The 18618-nt window shown below is 41.5% G+C and overlaps 1 protein-coding gene and 1 long non-coding RNA gene across 3 annotated transcripts in view; one reads left to right on the top strand and one right to left on the bottom strand.

Moving 5' to 3' along the window:
* LOC129625408 (uncharacterized) overlaps nucleotides 1-6306 on the bottom strand; it is a 50632-nt gene extending 44326 nt beyond the window's left edge. The window contains exon 1 of the long non-coding RNA XR_008701427.1: nucleotides 6197-6306. This is a non-coding gene — a long non-coding RNA (uncharacterized LOC129625408). The remainder of the gene's footprint in view (nucleotides 1-6196) is intronic.
* The window catches only part of NEBL (nebulette), a 377813-nt gene that overhangs the window by 152248 nt on the left and 206947 nt on the right, over nucleotides 1-18618 (top strand). The window lies entirely within an intron of this gene.

Here is an 18618-nt window from a genome sequence, read left to right as displayed (position 1 = left end):
TTGCCCAATGAGAACTACAGATACAGAAAAGTGTATCAGTAACTGATACAAAACACTCCCTCTGTGCGTCTGTGTCTGTATTTCTATATGTCTGATTAAGATTATGTATGTAGAGAGAAAAATATGAACTAATATACACTAAGGTGTTAGAGTTTGTTCTGGAAACCTATCCATGGTGAGCCAAAGGGGAAAAAAGTTGAAATAATTAAAAAATGTATATGATAGCATTAATGCATTCTTATGCAATTATCTCTGTTATATCTATCTACCTATCTCCATTATATATCTGTTGGTGGCTATATATGCGATGGAAAAAAAACAGTGATTTTGAAACATAATTGCTTGTATGTAGTTAGCATTTCATTGTTTTACTTCCTTCACAGCTGGTAACACCAGACATTTTCAGTTCAGTTTTGTGGGGTTACTAGGGATCTCCCTGATGACTTAAGAGGTGAACTTACTGCTCTAAAGTTACTTGGTCTATAGCAAATGTTTGTTGGATGTCTATTTTATGTCATGTACTCGGCTTTTTGCTGGGGAGACTCGAAGAACTGAGGCTTGTGCCTGTCTGTAGAACTCAGGGACTGCAGCTGCATTTGAACTTCCTCCCCTCAATCTGCTATTTATCTGCTCGTTTGCTTGTGGGTGTGAGATAGAAAGCCCAGGTGCTGCTCTCATGTTAGTAAGAACCTAAGAATTTGGAGTAAGATCTTTTTTAAAAAAGTAGATTAAAAATTTTATTTGTTTATTTATTTTGGCTACATGGCATGTGGAATCTTAGTTCCCTGGGTCAGGGATTGAATCCATCCCCCCAGCATTTGAAGTGGGGACTCAACCACTGGACCACCAGGGAAATCCCTGAATAATAAAGTCTTGATGTTTCTTCTTTTGTTCCATTAAAGGATCTATTGTCTAATTCTCCCTATTTTCCTCAGAAATGCCCAGAGACCTCTAGAAAGGATAGTACTGTAAGGATTTTAGAGGAGAAAGAAGTGAAAGGTGCTTCCTGTAGATCAGTGTCTCTCAAAATTGCAGTTTCCCACATCACAGTTGCCTGGTGAGTGTGTTGAAAATACTCATTTGTGGGCCTGGCCCCAGACTCACTAAGAAGGAAAGTCTAGAAATCCACAGTGTTATTAAGAGCCCCGTGTAATAATTCTTACACACATTAATATTTGGGATCCAGTTCCATCAAATTTTGCTGCAAATAATGAGCCCTCCTGGTATCTCTTCCCAGAATTTTGCCAAGAGTTTCCCATATCCTTGGTCTCCTTTCCCACATGGTTGTGGAATGCTTAGGTTTTTTTGCCCCAGAAATCGGTCCACATTTCCTGGTTTCTCATACTGCCACTTTGTTGGATTGACTTGGAGTCGTGCCCAGCTCCAGGCTTCTGAAAGGTAATGCCGCTGCTCAGGACCCAGGTCCAGGGAACATAGATAGAAGAAGGGATGTTTTACTTCAGTTTTAGGACTTTTAGGTATTTGATTCAGCAGATATTCTTACAAGAACAAGAATTTTTCTAATATCAAAATGGCTTTTCATTTTCCTCTTTTTATTCTTTAGTGATGTCTGAATTTTGAAGGAGGTTTTGTGAAGAGAAATTTCAGACAACATTGGCACTTACCAAACATATGATTTCATTCTGAATGTAGAGAAATCAATGTAGGTCAGAGAAAGACTAGAATGGTTTGAAAAATCAACAAATCTGATGGTCAAACTCAAATGTCTTTAATTAGGGTTAGAGTTAGGGTCAGTATATACACACAAATAAGAGAGAATTTCAGGTTACAATGCATTTTGTTTGTAACAACAGGAGTAAAACCAGGATTTGCACACATGATGTAAATTTTTTTGGAATTCTTGATTCTTTGGGCTGCTTCTGGTTTATTTATGCATATTCATAGTACAATCAAAAACTGAAAGTGTTTTTCAGACATCTGAGATTTATCCCTTTACACCCGTTTCTTCCTCAATGCTTTTATCTGAAATGTCAAAAAATAACGGAAACAAAGGCTAGTTCTTATGAAAAAGCAGAACTGAGTGACTGTTTTCCTGCATTTCTCATGTACCATGTAGACAATGACCTTAGTACTATTCTGATTAGAAAGCCCTGTCTGAGAACCTTTTATCTCCACAGCAGGATATATACAATCCAAGTCGATGCTAGACACCCATAACATCATCCCTCAGTCAATAATCATCGATTGAGTAGAGTTGGTTTGGGGGCTGTGTATTAAATACCAGAAGGGTACAGAAAGAAGAGTCATAGTATCTGCCTTTGAAGAACAATCTAATTCAGAAAGTAGTTCAAACGTGCATGCTATGACATGGTTCCATAACAAAAGGCTCTTTCAACAATACTAGAGAACCCAACTTAAAAGAGGTGATGGTGGAACGGGGAGGGGTTGTTGGAGAGCAGACACATGAGATGGCAGAGAGATATAGCTGAACAGGAGCAAGATGTGCAGAAAGGGGTGAGCATAATCCATACAGTATCTCCGTCCAAAAAACGTCAGCTGGAGCGGATTGGGCGGTTAGTCATGGGTCTGTGCTCTGGAGGGTGGAGAAGCTCCAGAAGGAAATGAGGTGTCCTCAGTCAGGGTAGTGGAAAAACTGTTGAAGAATTATGGTCTAGGGATTTTATGAAATTCAAAGCTTGGAGAAATTAAAGAAGTTCAGCATGATGAAGTGAGGGGGCTGAATCAGGATAGTGGCTAGGAAAACAGGGAAGCAAAACTTAGAGATACTGTTGGAGGACATCAGATATTACAGATCAGTTGGAAAAAATAAAGCCATACGGTGAAAATATTTGTGAAGGTCTTAAGCTCATCAACCTGAGACATTTTACACTAGAGGGGAAACACTGAGTAGTGGTGGGGAATGAGCCTGATGATTGACTTTTAAATTTTCTGCGGATTTATGATCTTTAGAAATTCATTTATGAGACTACAGATATCATTGAATGGATCTTTCACATGGAAATATTCTATAGTTTAGAATAACTTTGTAGGCTTTCATTCAGTAGATGGTGAATAAGTACCAGATGACAAATTCTGGTGTTTATCTTACAAAGTCATCTGTAGTTCTGTGAGACATTTTTTCCTGCCTGGGACACAAAGCTCTGCTACAATTATTTGTGAATAATTTTTTATGACTAATGTTAGTAAGAGTATTGTCAATTGCCATTTAAAAGAACAATGTTTCATCAACATAAAAAAAACCCCTCCCTCCTTCCCACATCAGAGCTATTTTCCTCTTGTCTAAAAGGTACATACTTCTTTTTAGAAGTTGACATTTACACTGAGCTAGTACCTTTTTCCTCTGGATAAGAAAATAATTGCTTAGAAAAACCCAACTAACCAAACAAATTACCTTGATTACTACCTACAAAGAAAAAAAACTGGCATTGTTTTTTCTCTTGTGTGTGTTTTTGGATCAATCCATATGTGAAAAATAGTTATGTTAGGAACTGTTTGGATATTTGCCGTAGTGGGTATGGGAGAATGGATACATCAAATTGCTATCTAACAGAGCAAGGAAACCAGTTCATATTTTCTACTGGAAAACAAAGTATATGATGATTAAAAAGAAAAATAAAAGACTTAGGGTTGAAAGTGTCTTGAGCTGTCAAGGAACAGTAAGCTTGTATAGTCGGTATGTGGAGTGCTGTTAGTCACTTCCTAATTACTGATGAGAGGGCTTTACCAATGGTGGTATTATTTTCCTGGGTTTTTATTTCCCTGGAGTATCTATGATAATGCTGTACAGTATGCTGCAAATCATTTATTCTGGTAGACCATGAAATTATGTCCACCTTGCAGCTTGGAAAACCTTTGGGTAGGAAAAATCTTTTGTCTGGGTCTCACTTTGCAGGTTCTTGGGCTCCCACTTGCTCTGAGCCTGTTCCATGGAGTGTTTGTTGACACAGGTGCCTACTCCACACATGCGAGCTGTCCTCCGGTGCCAAGTCCTGCTTCTCCCCATGGAATGTGGTGGGCAGGCAGTGTCAGCTTTTGGTCAGCTAGCTAGCCCTGGTGTCCAGGTCTGACTTTACCCTTGCTTTCTCCTGACAACCTTCATCTTTTTGCCATCTTGCCCATGACTTTCTGGAGAGAAAGTGGGATCCATGGAAGCTAATAAGAGGATGCTTTGCAGGCTCTTCACCCTTCCTCTGTTCTTCCCAAGCTTGTCTTCTACCTTTGGCTTCCAACAGGGACACCCATGACCATCTGATCACTTGCTTTTTTTAAACATAAGTAACAATTTTATTTAAAAAATGGTAGTGAAAAGAGTGACATTGTTTTACATATTTGCCAATCTTATTGTCTGGCTTGATAATAGGCAGCTGTATTCTCATACTGTTTCTTCCTTTAATCTTTTTTGTGAGATCATATAACTTCTGGAAAACTCCACTGTATACTCATGAGAGAGTGAGAGAGAAAAGAGTTTCACTATGGAATGATAGGGACAGAGTAGGTGATTAACTAGTTAATCCCACCAGGGGATTAGAATCTGCCTGCAATGCAGTAGACCTGGGTACCTGGGTCTATCCCTGGGTCAGGATGATCCCCTGGAGAAGGGAATGGATAACCACTCCAGTATTCTTGCCTGGAGAATGCTATGGACAGAGGAGCCTGCAGGGTAGTAAAGAGTCATACACGACTGAGTGATTAACACTAACATTGACGGGATTGTAAGTTTCTTCTTTGCACTTGGCTTTCCCTTTAGGGCATCCCTTCCAGATCTTTGTCCATCTCCCAAGAGGCAGAGCATCCTGAAGGACTGGAAATTTGTGCTCTGGTGTCCATATGAAGCTTTTGCTTACTTAGATACATTCTGGGATAGGACTTTCTTGTTTTAAGGGCTTTTTCCCCCCTGTTTGCAGTAAGTATTTGACCCTTCCATCTCCAAATGTTCAGAGTTTAGAGTTAAACAGATTCTAAATCTGCTTGATTTTTTCTGGCAGCTGTTTCACTCCCTCTTTTGCAAATGCTGACCTGTGAGTTGCTTGTTTATCCAGGAATGGCTTCTCCCTTTTCTGTTGTTTGCAGGAGATCAGCGTCCTGCAATTGTTCGTAGACAGGGAGGTGACAGGCTGTCTTTGGCCAGGAAGAGTCACTTTTGACTGAGGACATGAGTCAAACCAAAATCTTCTTACCATGCAGCATCCAGGCACTCAGTTAAACCACCTGCTTCAGCGGTGGCTCTTATGAACCCTGTGTGGCTGTTCATATAGATAACGCTGGGGTAAAACTGGCACTTCCCAGCAGAACAATAATATTGAATAACTCTGTCATGATGGCCACAACCCTCCTCAGCCCCCTCTGCCTAGTGGCCAGAGTCTTTTCTGAGTTAAGAGATTCACCATTCACGAGGATGGTGACAGTTGGCATCCAGCATATAACAATTCATGGCTGCAGTTAGAGCTTAATTTCCCCCAACCTTTCATCAGGGAAGGAAGCACTTTATAGTAAATGATGGTATTGCTTGAAGTCATCTGCCCGTGGAGGCTTCATTCTATTCCTTAGTCATTATGGTCTGCATCACACGATCTTTTCTCAAACATCAGCCTGGTGAACCAACGATGAAATTGCATTTCTTTGAATTAGAGTACAGATTATTATGGGAGGGAAAAAAAAGACATCGAAGGGGAAATGTTCGTGTTTATGTTTGAATAAATGTGAAAGCTTAATGGCCTCAGAGGCAGTTAAAGCAGAGGCTGTAAGAGAACACGGAACCGTGGTCCCTCATTGCTTTAGACGTTTCTCTGAATGAGTGCAAGCAAAACACGTGCACTTTTCAAATCCAGGGTGTATAAATCCCGGACATATAATCGTTTGGTGTGTATTTCTTGTGTGGGTAGGAGTGCACAGCATCACTGATAGTTCTTATTTTGATTTCAAGGCTCCGGTACACATTAGGCAGTCAATCAATGATTCTTGAAATAAATTGCCGAAGTATTCACTCAGAGAGGCACCTCTTCCCCCATTTCTTGCCCCCACACACCTAGACTTCTCCATGGCTTCCATATGGTTAATAGCAGGCCCAGGGTTGGGAACTGCAGATAGGAATAAGCAGTTCAGACAACAGCCTGGGAAAGAGAAATACTGTTTGCTTGGGCTTCTTTATTTGGCTCTGACCCCGGGCCTTATCTGACCTGAATATCCAGCATGATCACTGGTTCCAGACACTGACCTTGCCTTGCTGTCAGCTTCCGGACCCTGTCGTGAGTGCGACCAACTCCTGGGTCCCTCATTGTCATCCTGCCATCTCACCTTTGCTGCTGTTCTCCTTATCTATGTACTGGACAGATAGGACTCACTTAATGGAAAAGGAGGTGATTGAATTAAGTGACTTAACTGGGGCCAATTACAGAATCAGACTGTGGCTTTTACAGGGTATCCGAGTCAACATGTTGCAGAGTGCTAGAAGCAAAGCCAGTTGGATTTGGAATATAGTATGCAGAGAGATAGTATTGTTGCTGTGTGCTTTATTGTGATTTCTCTTTTTTCCTCACAGCCATCTGCTGTGTTATCTATTTGTTTATTCTGATATTAGGGATGAGACATAGATATAACATTTCTATTAATTCTACCGTTCCTCCTGCTCTCTTTCACCTGCACAATTCTTGTAGCCGTCAGAGCCTGTGGTTTCCAAATGCCTGTGTTGTAAGAGCTCCAGCAAGGATAGAGATCTCGTCTTTGTTTTCCCCACGGATTCTAGATGAATGAATGAGTGAGTGGAGACAACATGAGACATTATTTAGTGAGGGATTAGGATGTGTTTTGTAGAGTGTGTCGTTAAGTCTTCATGATAACTTCCTTAGGTAAGCATGCTCATTCTCATGCTGTAGGTATGGAAGCTGTGCCTCAGAGAGGTTGAGTGAACCACCTGGAGTCACACAGCTAGCTGGAGCCCTTGTCAGCAGTCGGCCTTACGTCTTTCTGACTCCAAAGCCCAAGCTATTCCTTACCATGCCAGGCTTTCTCAGTGTAGCCTCTCATGAATGACATTTCTGTGCTTTCAATGCCATATCATTGCAATGCCCTGCCATTTTAGGTTTAAAATTCTCCAAGTTTTTTCTTCATGAGGTAAAATTTTTATATTTGAATTTTAAAGTTGTAATTTCTGATAAATGTCTTATGGTTTCATTTTATTTACTTTTGTGGTTATTTTGACACTTAGTTTGGTTTATATTGTTCCTGGAGCTATTAAATACTTTTAATTGTTTAAATTATGCAATAACTTTTTGTTTACATGTCAGTGATTTTAGCCAGTTATTATTTGAACAGCTCTGATATTTTGTTTAATTTGTGTTGAATAAATGTTCTCATGTTTTAGCTTGTCAGAGTAGTTCTCAAATTTCAGCTTACTGAGTTTTAAATTCTCATCTATTATACAGGTTCATACCTCATGCATCTAATTTTTAAACTTTTTATTTCTATTCTTCAACTGATCAGAGTATTGCCACTTAATTTATTATGAAACTGATGAAAGAAGAGTAAATTAGTCACAGTTCAAAGACATTTTTCATTAGGCTTGATCACAGAAAATACTGTTATATTAGAAATCTGAGTTTCAGTTAGCTATATTTCACCAAATAGTGGCAAGAAACTGGTTAAACACATTCATACACAGTGTGCTGGAGAATTGGTGGCTACTCGTAAGTTCTTCAGGAGCTAATTTTTGTTGACAGAGGTGTTTTCCATTTTGTCTTATCCTTTGTCTTTCTCTTCTGAGACAACTCAGCAACCCAGAGCACTCATTTACTCCATGGCTGCCATGGTGCTGCTTCCAGGAGCTCTGAAGTTGTGGTTTCCGACTTTGCTCGGCTCTGAGGAGAGAAGCTCCCCCAGCTCAGTGCCTACAGAATAGAGTCAGCAGCAGCAGGGGACGCTCCGAGAGGGGCCAGGCCACTGCCGTGGGTTGGCCAGGGTTCACTAGGCATGTCCTTATGTGCACACCTGCACGCCTGTGTGAGCTTCGGCCTGTGCTCTGCTGGTGCCAAAGAGGATTAAAGATCACTTTCAATGGAAAATACTTTAGAGGATATTTATGGGTATAATGAGAAAGGAAGCATGGCTTTTGAGAGGAGGAAGTGCTTTAATGGAGGACAGGATTTTGACAGGTGGTGGGAGAAACAGCAGGGTCTGGTAAACTGTGGGTGAAGCTGGGACTGTGACAGATGTGTTTACTGATCATCAGTGGACCAGGGAACCTCACAGAAGATACAGAAGAGGAAGTCTGGGTGTAAAGCACTTAAATCGTATGCTGAGGAGTCTGGGCTGTATCAAGCAGGGGAGCTACCAGTTCTTGGGGCAGGGGAGTGGTTTGCTGAACATGACCTTGCAGCAGGGTTAGTCAGGCAGCAAAGTGAATTGGATGGGGAGAGTTCTGAAGGAGGGAGCCAAGTTAGGAAATGTGTGCTGTGATGAAAGTGTGTAATAATCAAGCAGATCATCAAGGTAAAGGAAAGGACAGAAGAGCGAACTCTGAAGGAGGCACAGAATGAAGACTGTTGGATGTGAGGGTAGAAGGTGTTGGGCTCTAGAGTTTCTTTGGGAGGACCTTTCAATGAACAAACCAGTTGGAAGTGGGGGAGAGGCCCTTAGGTCATGTGGCTGGATGCTGTGTTCATATAACAAGTTGCTGCTTTTACTGAGATTGACTGTTGACTTGGTGTTTGATCAAACCTGGGTTTGATCCCTGGGTTGGGAAGATCCCCTGGAGAAGGAAATGGCAACCCAATCCAGTGCTCTTGGTGGGGGGGTTGTCTGATGGAGACTGTGGCCACTTACCTCCCTATGCTGTACCCTTTTGGTGGTGCCACTGGGAGAGAGAGAGTCCAGTGTGACTGAGGCCCTTGAGTAGCTGGAACTGTTGTCAGGCCTGTGGTCAGGGATAGATTGCCCAGGGGCCCTTTGCCTCTGTAACCCCACACCATAACATTTGAATGAATACAGGATTGAGAGTGAGTTCAGGATTAGCACTGCCTTGAAGAGTTCAGTGATTATTTAAGGAGAACTGACTTCCATACGGATGGATGAAACTGATATTCAGGAGAAAGCCGATTATTAATGATGGAAGCTTTCTAAAACCACATGCAGTTGCAATGTAGAAGGACTGATTTTTGAAAAGAAAACATTGATTATGCATAGATAAGTTACACAAGTGTTGTTATGGTTACACATAACAAATTGTTATCTAGTTGAACATTTGTGAAGTGGCCAAGATAGTGATTGATTGCACACACATTTCAAAATGTGTTTTGAGGTTTAGAGAGAGAAAGAGAGCTGAAAAGAACCTCAATATTGAATCAGTGTTGATTCTGATTCTTTAAATTCTTTAAATCTTTAAAAAACAGGATAACTGCTCTTTAAATTTCTTTAGCTTTGCCATTAGTATTGACATTAAGTGATATATAAAAAATAACCCTGTGAAACTTTGGGTAATTTGGGGGTGGTTTTAGGTGATCTATGGCATTTTTAAGAAGGTACCTTATGCAGTTTAATGGCTTGGCTAGAAAGCTGGCCATTAGACAGTCTAACCCCCAAGAGCAAGTGGAATGTGAAGGAAAGAATAAGGGTTTTGGAGTGATTTAAAGTAGTGAAAGTGAAGGGGGCTTCCCTGGTGACTCAGGTGGTAAAGACTCCGCCTGCAATGCAGGAGACCTGGGTTTGATCCCTGGGTTGGGAAGATCCCCTGGAGAAGGAAATGGCAACCCACGCCAGTATTCTTGCCTGGAGAATTCCATGGACAAGGGAGCCTGGCGGTCTGGGACAGTCCATGAGGTTGCACAGAGTCGGACATGACTGAGCGACTAAAACTTTCACTTTCAAACTTGGGTTTCAACCTCTTTCCATCACTTAACACTGTGGTCTTGGACAGTTTTCTTACACTCTTATCTACTTCATTTTAAAAAGGTGGTTTTTCTCTCTCTCGTCAAAGGTTAGCATGAGGTTAGCAATAAAATATTCTGCAAGCAGGCCCAGTACAGGTCTTGGCACATAGCAGGCACCTAGCAAACATTAACTAGAGTCGCTTTGTCCGGGATACTACATATTTCACTTCACTGTACGTAGGGTGATACTGATCACTTTTGAAAATGACAGCTGTTTTCCTTAATTTTGAAAGTGAGATGGGGCTTGTGAGCAAGACAGGCATTCTGGAGGCAACATCCCCAAATCCTGTTCATTGTCTTCGCCTCCTCGAGAAAACTCACTCCTGAAACTTGGTACAGGGGAACCTATAAGATAGAATGAAAGAGCATGGATTCAGGTCTGGGTGAAAATTCTTACGTTTCCTGCTAGTTATGTGGCTTTGGGAAGTAGTTTAATTTTTGAGTTTGTTTCTCCTAAGTGTAGTTGTGGTAACCACACACATGGATGTTGAAAGGATCATACAGGATGATGTGATGATGTGTGTCTGAAGAACAGGAAGTCCCATGGGGCTGGACAGGGTAGAGGGGGTTAAAATGAAGGAGAACCAGATTATGGAGATGGTCTAGGGCATGTATAGGTGTTCCTGTTTAGGTGTTACTGGCAAAGCTCAAAAAGAAAAGAGGGGACAAAGGAACTACTTGTTCATCATTTTAAAACTTAGTGAAATCCTGATTTATGAAAAATAGTGAAATTACTTATTAAATAATTTATCATGGATGGTTAAATAATCTATTAGTTTATGGAAAATATCCAAGGAGCAGCAGTAATTTGAGAGTTGAGAGACTGATGATAGTCTCAGGAGAGATTATTAGAGAAAAGTTAAATCAATCAGTTACTTCTCATGACCTGGATTGTCCCTTTCAATAAAGGAGTGTCGACTTACCTACTTTTGATGAGTTGTTGAATTAGTGGAATTTTAAGAAGGCAGTAAAAAGAAATAAAATGCAATAAGTCCCCTATATATGAACAAATTTCATTCTGAGAGTGCATTTTTGTAGTCCAGTTTATTTGTTAAGTCCAACAAAGCTAGCCTACGTACCAACTAACACAGTCGACTATATAGTACTGTATTGTAATAGGTTTGTAATACTTTTTACACAAATAATACAAAAAAAAACAAGCACGCAAAATAAAACATGTTTAATCTTACAGTACAGTAGCTTGGAAAGTACAATAGTTCAGCACAACAGCTGGCATACAGGGGCTGGCATCGAGCAAAGAGGCAAGAAGGGTTACCGACAGGAGGAGGGAGGGAAAGTGGAAGGTGGTAGAGCTGAAGGATTGTCAGCCACAGGAGATGGGGGGGGGCAAGCTGCAATTTCCCTCATGCTTGGTGTTGAGGGCACAGGTTCTGGTTCATTGCTGGATTCGATTCTATCAACCCTCTTGAAAAAATGATTCAGTGATGACTGGGGAGTAGCTCTTTCTTTCTTGTCAAAGATGACTCAGTAGCCCTGGATTGTGTTCTGAATGGCTGCTGCAGCCTTTAAATACCATTCTGTGTTCACGTCCTGTACTTCAAAACCTAACAGTGCTTCCTCAGATAAAGAAAACCCCCTTGCCACTTCCTGCATTGTGAATCTCCTTGGTTCTTCAGTTACTTCTTCCTCTTGTCTCTCTCCCTCCTTTCTCCGGGCCTCCAGTTCCATCATCTTCATTAGTAAGCTCCTCATGTTGCGCAGCAACAGTACCGTGCTGTGTAAAGTACACACGAGTACAGCCTCTTGCCGAGGAGGCAGGCACATGACAATGCACATCAGACACATGAGCTAACTTATGTGACTGGATGTGCGAACGCATGGCACATCTTTGAAAGCTCACAACTTGAAGGTGTGTATATAGGAGACTTACTGTAAAACAAGTAATTTTTTTAATCCATAAAAACCTTTGACAGATCGTAAGCTATTAAATATGATTAGGCACATCAGCTTATTCTTATGTATTCAATGACATAAACCAAGAACAAGGTTGAAAATCATAGTGTTTTGTTGAACAAATCAAAGTCTGTTCATGCCGAAAGGCATTCTGAATGGTGGATCTCGGTTTCGTGAGAAGATATAGCAGTTTTTGTGTATTCGCTTGTAAAGCAGACTGCTATACAGATGGAGACATACTATACAGTTAGCAAAAACAAGACCTGGAGCTGACTGTGGCTCAGATCATGAGCTTGTTATTGCAAAATTCAGGCTGACATTGGAGAAAGTAGGGAAAACCACTAGACCATTCAGGCATGCCCTTAATCAATTCCTTAGGATTATACAGTGGAAGTGACAAATAGATTCAATGGATTAGATCTGGTAGACAGAGTGCCTGAGCAACTATGGAAATAGGTTCATAACATTGTACAGGAGGCAGTGACCAAAGCCATCCCAAAGAAAAAGAAATGCAAGAAGCCAAAGTGGTTGTTTGAGGAGGCCTTACAAATAGCTGAGAAAAGAAAAGTGAAAGACAGAGGAAAAAGAGAAAGATATACCCAACAGAATGTAGAGTTCCAGAGAATAGCAAGGAGAGATAAGATAGACTTCTTAAGTGAACCATGCAAAGAAATAGAGGAAAACAATAGAATGGGAAGGACTAGAGACCTCTTCAAGAAAATTGGAGATACCAAGGGAACATGTCATGCAAAGATGGGCACAATAAAGGACAGAAACAGCAAGGACCTAACAGAAGCAGAAGATATTAAGAAAAGGTGGCAAGAGTACACAGAACAACTATACAATAAAGGTCTTAATGACCCAGATAACCATGATGGTGTGGGTCACTCACCTGGAGCCATACATCCTGGAGTGTGAAGTCAAGTGGGCCTTAGGAAGCATCACTACAAACAAAGCTAGTGGAGGTGATGGAAATCCAGCTGTGTTATTTCAAATTCTAAAAGGTGATGTTGTTAAAGTGCTGCACTCAATATGTCAGCAAATTTGGAAAACTCAGCAGTGGCCACAGGACTGGAAAAGATCAGTTTTCATTCCAATCACAAAGAAAGGCAATGTTCAGGCTACTGTACAATGGTACTCATTTCACATGTTAGCAAGGTAATGCTCAAAATCCTTCAAGCTAGACTTCAACAATACATGAACCAAGAACTTCCAGATGTACAAGCTGGATTTAGAAAAGGCAGAGGAACCAGAGATAAAATTGCCAACATCTGTTGGATCATAGAAAAAGCAAGAGAATTCCAGAAAAAACATCTACTTCTCTCTCCTTCATTGACCACTGCTTTGTTGACTAAACCCTTGACTGTGTGGATCACAACAAACTGAAAAATTCTTAAAGAGATGGGAACACCAGATGGCCTCACCTGCCTCCTGAGAGAACTGTATGCAGGTCAAGAAGCAACAGTTAGAACCAGACATGGAACAATGGACTGGTTCCAAATTGGGAAAGGAGTATGACAAGGCTGTATATTGTCACCCTGCTTATTTAACTTATATGACGAGTACATCATATGAAATGCCAGGCTGGATGAATCACAAGCTGGAATCAGGACTGTGGGGAGAAATATCAATAGCCTCAGATATGAGGTTACCCTAATGACAGAAAGCGAAGAGGAACTAAAAAGCCTCTTGATGAAGGTGAAAGAGGAGGGTAAAAAAGCTGACTTAAAACTCAACATTCAAAAAACAAAGATCATGGCATCCAGTCCCATCACTTCATGGGAAATAGATGGGGAAACAGTGGAAACAGTTTAAAGATTTTATTTTCTTGGGCTCCAAAATCACTGCAGACAGAGACTGCTGCCGTGAAATTAAAAGGTGCTTGCTCCTTGGAAGAAAAGGTATGAAAGACCTAGACATCATATTCAAAAGCAGACACATCACTTTGCTGACAAATGTCTGTATAGTCAAGGCTATGGTTTTTCCAGTAGTCATGTACGGATGTGAGAGTTGAACCATAAAGAAGGCTGAGTGCTGAAAAATCGATGCTTTTGAACTGTGGTGTTGGAGAAGACTCTTGAGAGTCCCTTGGACTACAAGGAGATCAAACCAGTCAATCCTAAAGTAAATCAATCCTGAATATTCATTGGAAGGACTGATGCTGAAGTTAAAGCTCTAGTACTTTGACCATCTGATGGGAAGAGCCAACTCATTGGAAAAGACCCTGATGCTGGAAAAGATTGAGGGCAGGGGGGAAAAGGGAGAAAGGAGGATGAGATGGTAGGATGGCATCACAGAATCAATGGACATGAGTTTGAGCCAACTCTGGGAGATAGTGAAAGACAGGGAAGCCTGGCATACTATAGTCCATGGAATCACAAAGAGTCAGATACAACTTAACGACTGAACAACAACAGCAGACTCCTATAGGAAGAAAATACCTTAAATGGCTTGGTATTACCTAATCTAAAGCTCTGGGCCATGATGATGCAGTTCAGTGGTACATGAACTGATTTTTCATTGTTCCATGGAAAGACTCCTCTAAAAATCTCAAACTCCCAAGGCTCATGATAAGTGTGAATGGCCCATGGATACCATGTTAGACTTGGCTGGGTTATGAGCCAGAGGGAGCTGTAGTCCAAGCCTTCTGGCAGGGATTAGTGGTGTAGAGGAAGCTGGCCATGGAAAGGGGAGTGCTTCCTTCTTAAGATTAAAAATGGAAGTGTGTGTGTGTATTTGTGTGTGTGTTTGATATACTGTAAAGGAAAAAGAATTAGTACCACAAAGAGTAAGTGGGTTGAGACAGCAGGAAGAATTGCTGCACACAGCATCTAGCTCATAGCTAGCCTTATCTACTCAGGGATAATTATTTTCAAACCGAGCAGCATTTGCAGAGATAGCTCCTGAACAGCTGTGTCAGCTTTAGAATGTGTGAAAATGGCTCAAGAATAAACCATAAAAGTAGGTTGTGGAAATTAAAAAAGAATTCAAGGATGTTTTGATAGGTAGAGGTTATTAGCAACAGTTTACAAAAATATAGAACAGAAAACTTGGGAATTCATTTCGTTTCCCCGGCATCTTCCTATTTATCTTCCTGATAGATTTGTCTCCTCGGTTACCATAGCACTGCTCATTGGTATTCCTCAGCAATGCGGTGCTGCTGTGAGTCCCTTCGTAATTGCACTGAACTCAAGAATCTTCACTTTTTAGGCCTTGCCTGAGCTGAGGGTCCCTTTTGCTTCTGTGTGGCAGCTTTAACCTTGCACCAAAACGACAGTGACTGTCCTGCTCCTTTTGTCTTGCTGGCAGGATGGTCAAGCAGCCACCTTCACATCTGATGCAATTACTAATATGTTTCCTTCTCAAGAAGGCGGTGCTTTCCCCACCCCTGGGGACTATAAACATCATTTCTTCTGATATCTGTGCTGCAGGCTGGTCAGCCCAGGGCTCCTCTTTCCTCACTGGGAGGTGCTGAGCATTTTTCGGAAGGGAATAACCATTTATTTTCAGGAACGTTTTCCTTTTGCATTTCCCTGACTTTCAGCCTTTGTTTCAAAGGTGAGGGCTTTCCAGCACCCTCAAGTTTTTCCAACCCAAGATGAGTGTGGGTGCTTGGCTTTAGGAGAAGTGTTTGTAATAAAGCACCACTTGCTAATTACTACTACGAGTTTGGCTTCTTAGATTATGAGCAGTGACACTGATTATCTTGTAGTCTGAATTTTGAAGGCAAAAAGCCACTGAATTAGGGACTTCCTTGGTGGTTCAGTAGCTCAGATTCCTTGCTTCTAATTCAGGGGCTGCAGGTTTGATCCCTGGTCAGTGAACGAGATCCCACATGTTACAACTAAGAGTTCACATGCTGCACTTAAAGATCCTGAGTGCCATAAAGATCAGGATCCTATGTGCCTCAACTAAGACCTGACACAGACAAAATAAATAAATAAATATTTTAAAAAGACCCTGAATTAGTTATGCTTGATCATCTTCCTATTAATTACCACAGTGATTGTCGGTGCTTTAATTAAGGCATATTAAAGACGCAATTCTCTTTTTGGATCTTGTGGATTAAGTTCAGTGAAAGATCCCTCTGCAGATGTGTTAGCCATACTTTGCCTCTAGCTCCTCCTGCATGGAGTCAGTTTCAAGTTCAAATACATTTTGTCTGATAAATTGACTGCACATGGAAGAACTAAAGAGAGCAATTAGGTATGACATCAAATAAATGACTCAGTGACAAAGTATATTCCATTTAGGTCAGCACAGTTCAAAATGTGAGAAAACATGATTTAACTGGCTGGGCTGAAAGACAGTTTAAATTACCGTACGAGAAGAATCACTTTGCCTTCTGAGGTTTGGTAATTGGAGATATGTAATATTTATTGTGTTTGCTGGGAGACGATTCTGTTGTGAGATGGGTGCAGTTGTTTCCGTGGGTATTGTTTAATATGACAATGTGCTGGCCTAGTCTTTATGCATAATGTGCGTTGCTTTTGGCCACAGTGAGGGCGGTGAGTGAGTGATGTGACGCTGAAGCCTGGTAAACCATGATAAGCGAATCTAGTTTGCTCCTTAGAGAGCTAATGAGGGTGGCAGTGCCTTGGAGTAGGGAGTGGATGACTTCGGCAGTTAATTGCAGTGTTTTCTTCCATCCTTCACCTCTCCCTTTTAGAATTGTATGCCCACACCTTTCCATGTGATTTTGTAGGGGCTTCCATTTGAGGAGGTACCATTGCCCCATTGATGTTGGGCATGCCCGTGTACTTAAGCAGACATGATGCCCGCAGAGATCTTAGATGTGCTTCTGTGGTTGGTATGGCCTGTGGTGCTCCTGCATTCACTGTGAGAAGAATGTGTTCTGGATGGCTGCTGGCCTAAGGGGGTCGGTCATGGGGCACATGGAACCGAAGCAACACCCCCTGGAGCCAAGCAGATTGAGACATGAAGACCTGTGAGCAAGAAAAATGAATGCTTAGGATTGTAAGCCACTGACTTTCGGGCAAGTTCATTATGAACCATAATTTTGGAGACAGCTGATAGATGTGCATACTAAAAAATAAATCCCTGCCTTTGTAAGAATTTCATTTGGGTTAACAAGCTCCTTTTATGTTAAGATCCTCATTTTCACACCCTTCATAGGGTGTGGGTTAACATTTGGGTTAACAAGCTCCTTTTACGTTAAGGTCCTCATTTTCACACCCTTCATAGGGTGTGGGTTAACATCATCCATGATTTAGTGGTGTCCTTTGGCTACCATGCAGTGATGTCCTTTGCTGGTTAGATTTCATGACCAGAGGTTGCATGAGTATAAAGTGTTAGTTGCTCAATTGTGTCCAGCTCTTTGTGACCCCATGAGTTGTAGCCTGCTGGCTCCTCTGTCCATGGGATTTCCCAGGCAAGAATACTAGAGTGGATAGCCATTCCCTTCTCCAGGACCTCTTTATGACCCAGGGATCGAACCTGGGTCTCCTGCATTGCAGGCAGATTCTTTACTATCTGAGCCACCAGGGAAGCTTATATATTAATCTAATTAATACTCCTAGTTAATTATGTATTGGGGGACTTTACATATTTTAAAGTTTATGTTGGCTTTTTGATGGCTTTAAAGAGGAAATTTAAAAAACTCAAAAATTTTGCTGTAAAAGAATTTTTAGTTACATGTGATTAATTTCATTATAGTTTAGGGAGACAATAAGTTTAGTAGACCATATTAGGTAGTTCAAAGATGGTGAGGACAGGACAGAGAGGCCTGGAGACCAAGCTGGCAGGGTCAGTGCTCCCAGAGTGAACCACGACTATGTCAGCAGGGACCCTGGTATGTCTGGTGATGCGACCTCACAGCTTCTGCTGCCTTCATGGGCGGCTGCTGCTGCTAAGTCACTTCAGTCGTGTCCGACTCTGTGCGACCCCATAGACGGCAGCCCACCAGGCTCCCCCGTCCCTGGGATTCTCCAGGCAAGAACACTGGAGTGGGTTGCCATTTCCTTCTCCAATGCATGAATGTGAAAAGTGAAAGTGAAGTCGCTCAGTTGTGTCTGACTCTTAGCGACCTCATGGACTGTGGCCCACCAGGCTCCTCGGTCCATGGGATTTTCCAGGCAAGAGTGCTGGAGTGGGGTGCCATTGCCTTCTTCCTTTCATGGGCTACTGGACCCTCAAACCTCTGCTACTAACGTCCCTGCTGCCCCGAGCCTGGGAACCTTTGTCATCACCCTTTTCAGAAAGAAGATTCTGCTTCCTCAAGTTCTTCTCTTCATCAAAGACTCTTATGGTTACATCTGGTTGGTGGTGCCTAGATTGCAAGCCTGTATCCTAGCCACATGCGAGCCTGAGGAAGTGAATTTATAACTTCTTCCTTAGGAAAGCAAGACTTACAATGTGGAAAAATACCGAAACTTAGGTAGGTTGTTCAGAAGATACTACACAGTCATAAAGCTTGAAAAAAGTCTATATAAATCTGTACTGTTTTAAAACCAACCTTTATTACTATTAATTAGTATAGTAATTTTTAAAAGGTGAAAATAAATATAGTTTATCCAGTTTTTTTATAAAGTGATATAAAGTAAAATTGCAAAGAACCTCTGACCTTATAGATATATATTTCTTTTTTTTTATTTTATTTTATTTTTAAACTTTACAGTATTGTATTAGTTTTGCCAAATATCGAAATGAATCTGCCACAGGTATACCTGTGTTCCCCATCCTGAACCCTCCTCCCTCCTCCCTCCTCATACCCTCCCTCTGGGTTGTCCCAGTGCACCAGCCCCAAGCATCCAGTATTGTGCATCGAACCTGGACTGGTGAC

Source organism: Bubalus kerabau, chromosome 13 (genome assembly GCF_029407905.1).
Source record: "Bubalus kerabau isolate K-KA32 ecotype Philippines breed swamp buffalo chromosome 13, PCC_UOA_SB_1v2, whole genome shotgun sequence".
In the NCBI taxonomy this organism is placed as follows: Eukaryota; Metazoa; Chordata; class Mammalia; order Artiodactyla; family Bovidae; genus Bubalus; species Bubalus kerabau.
This window is presented reverse-complemented; position numbering and strand designations above follow the sequence as displayed.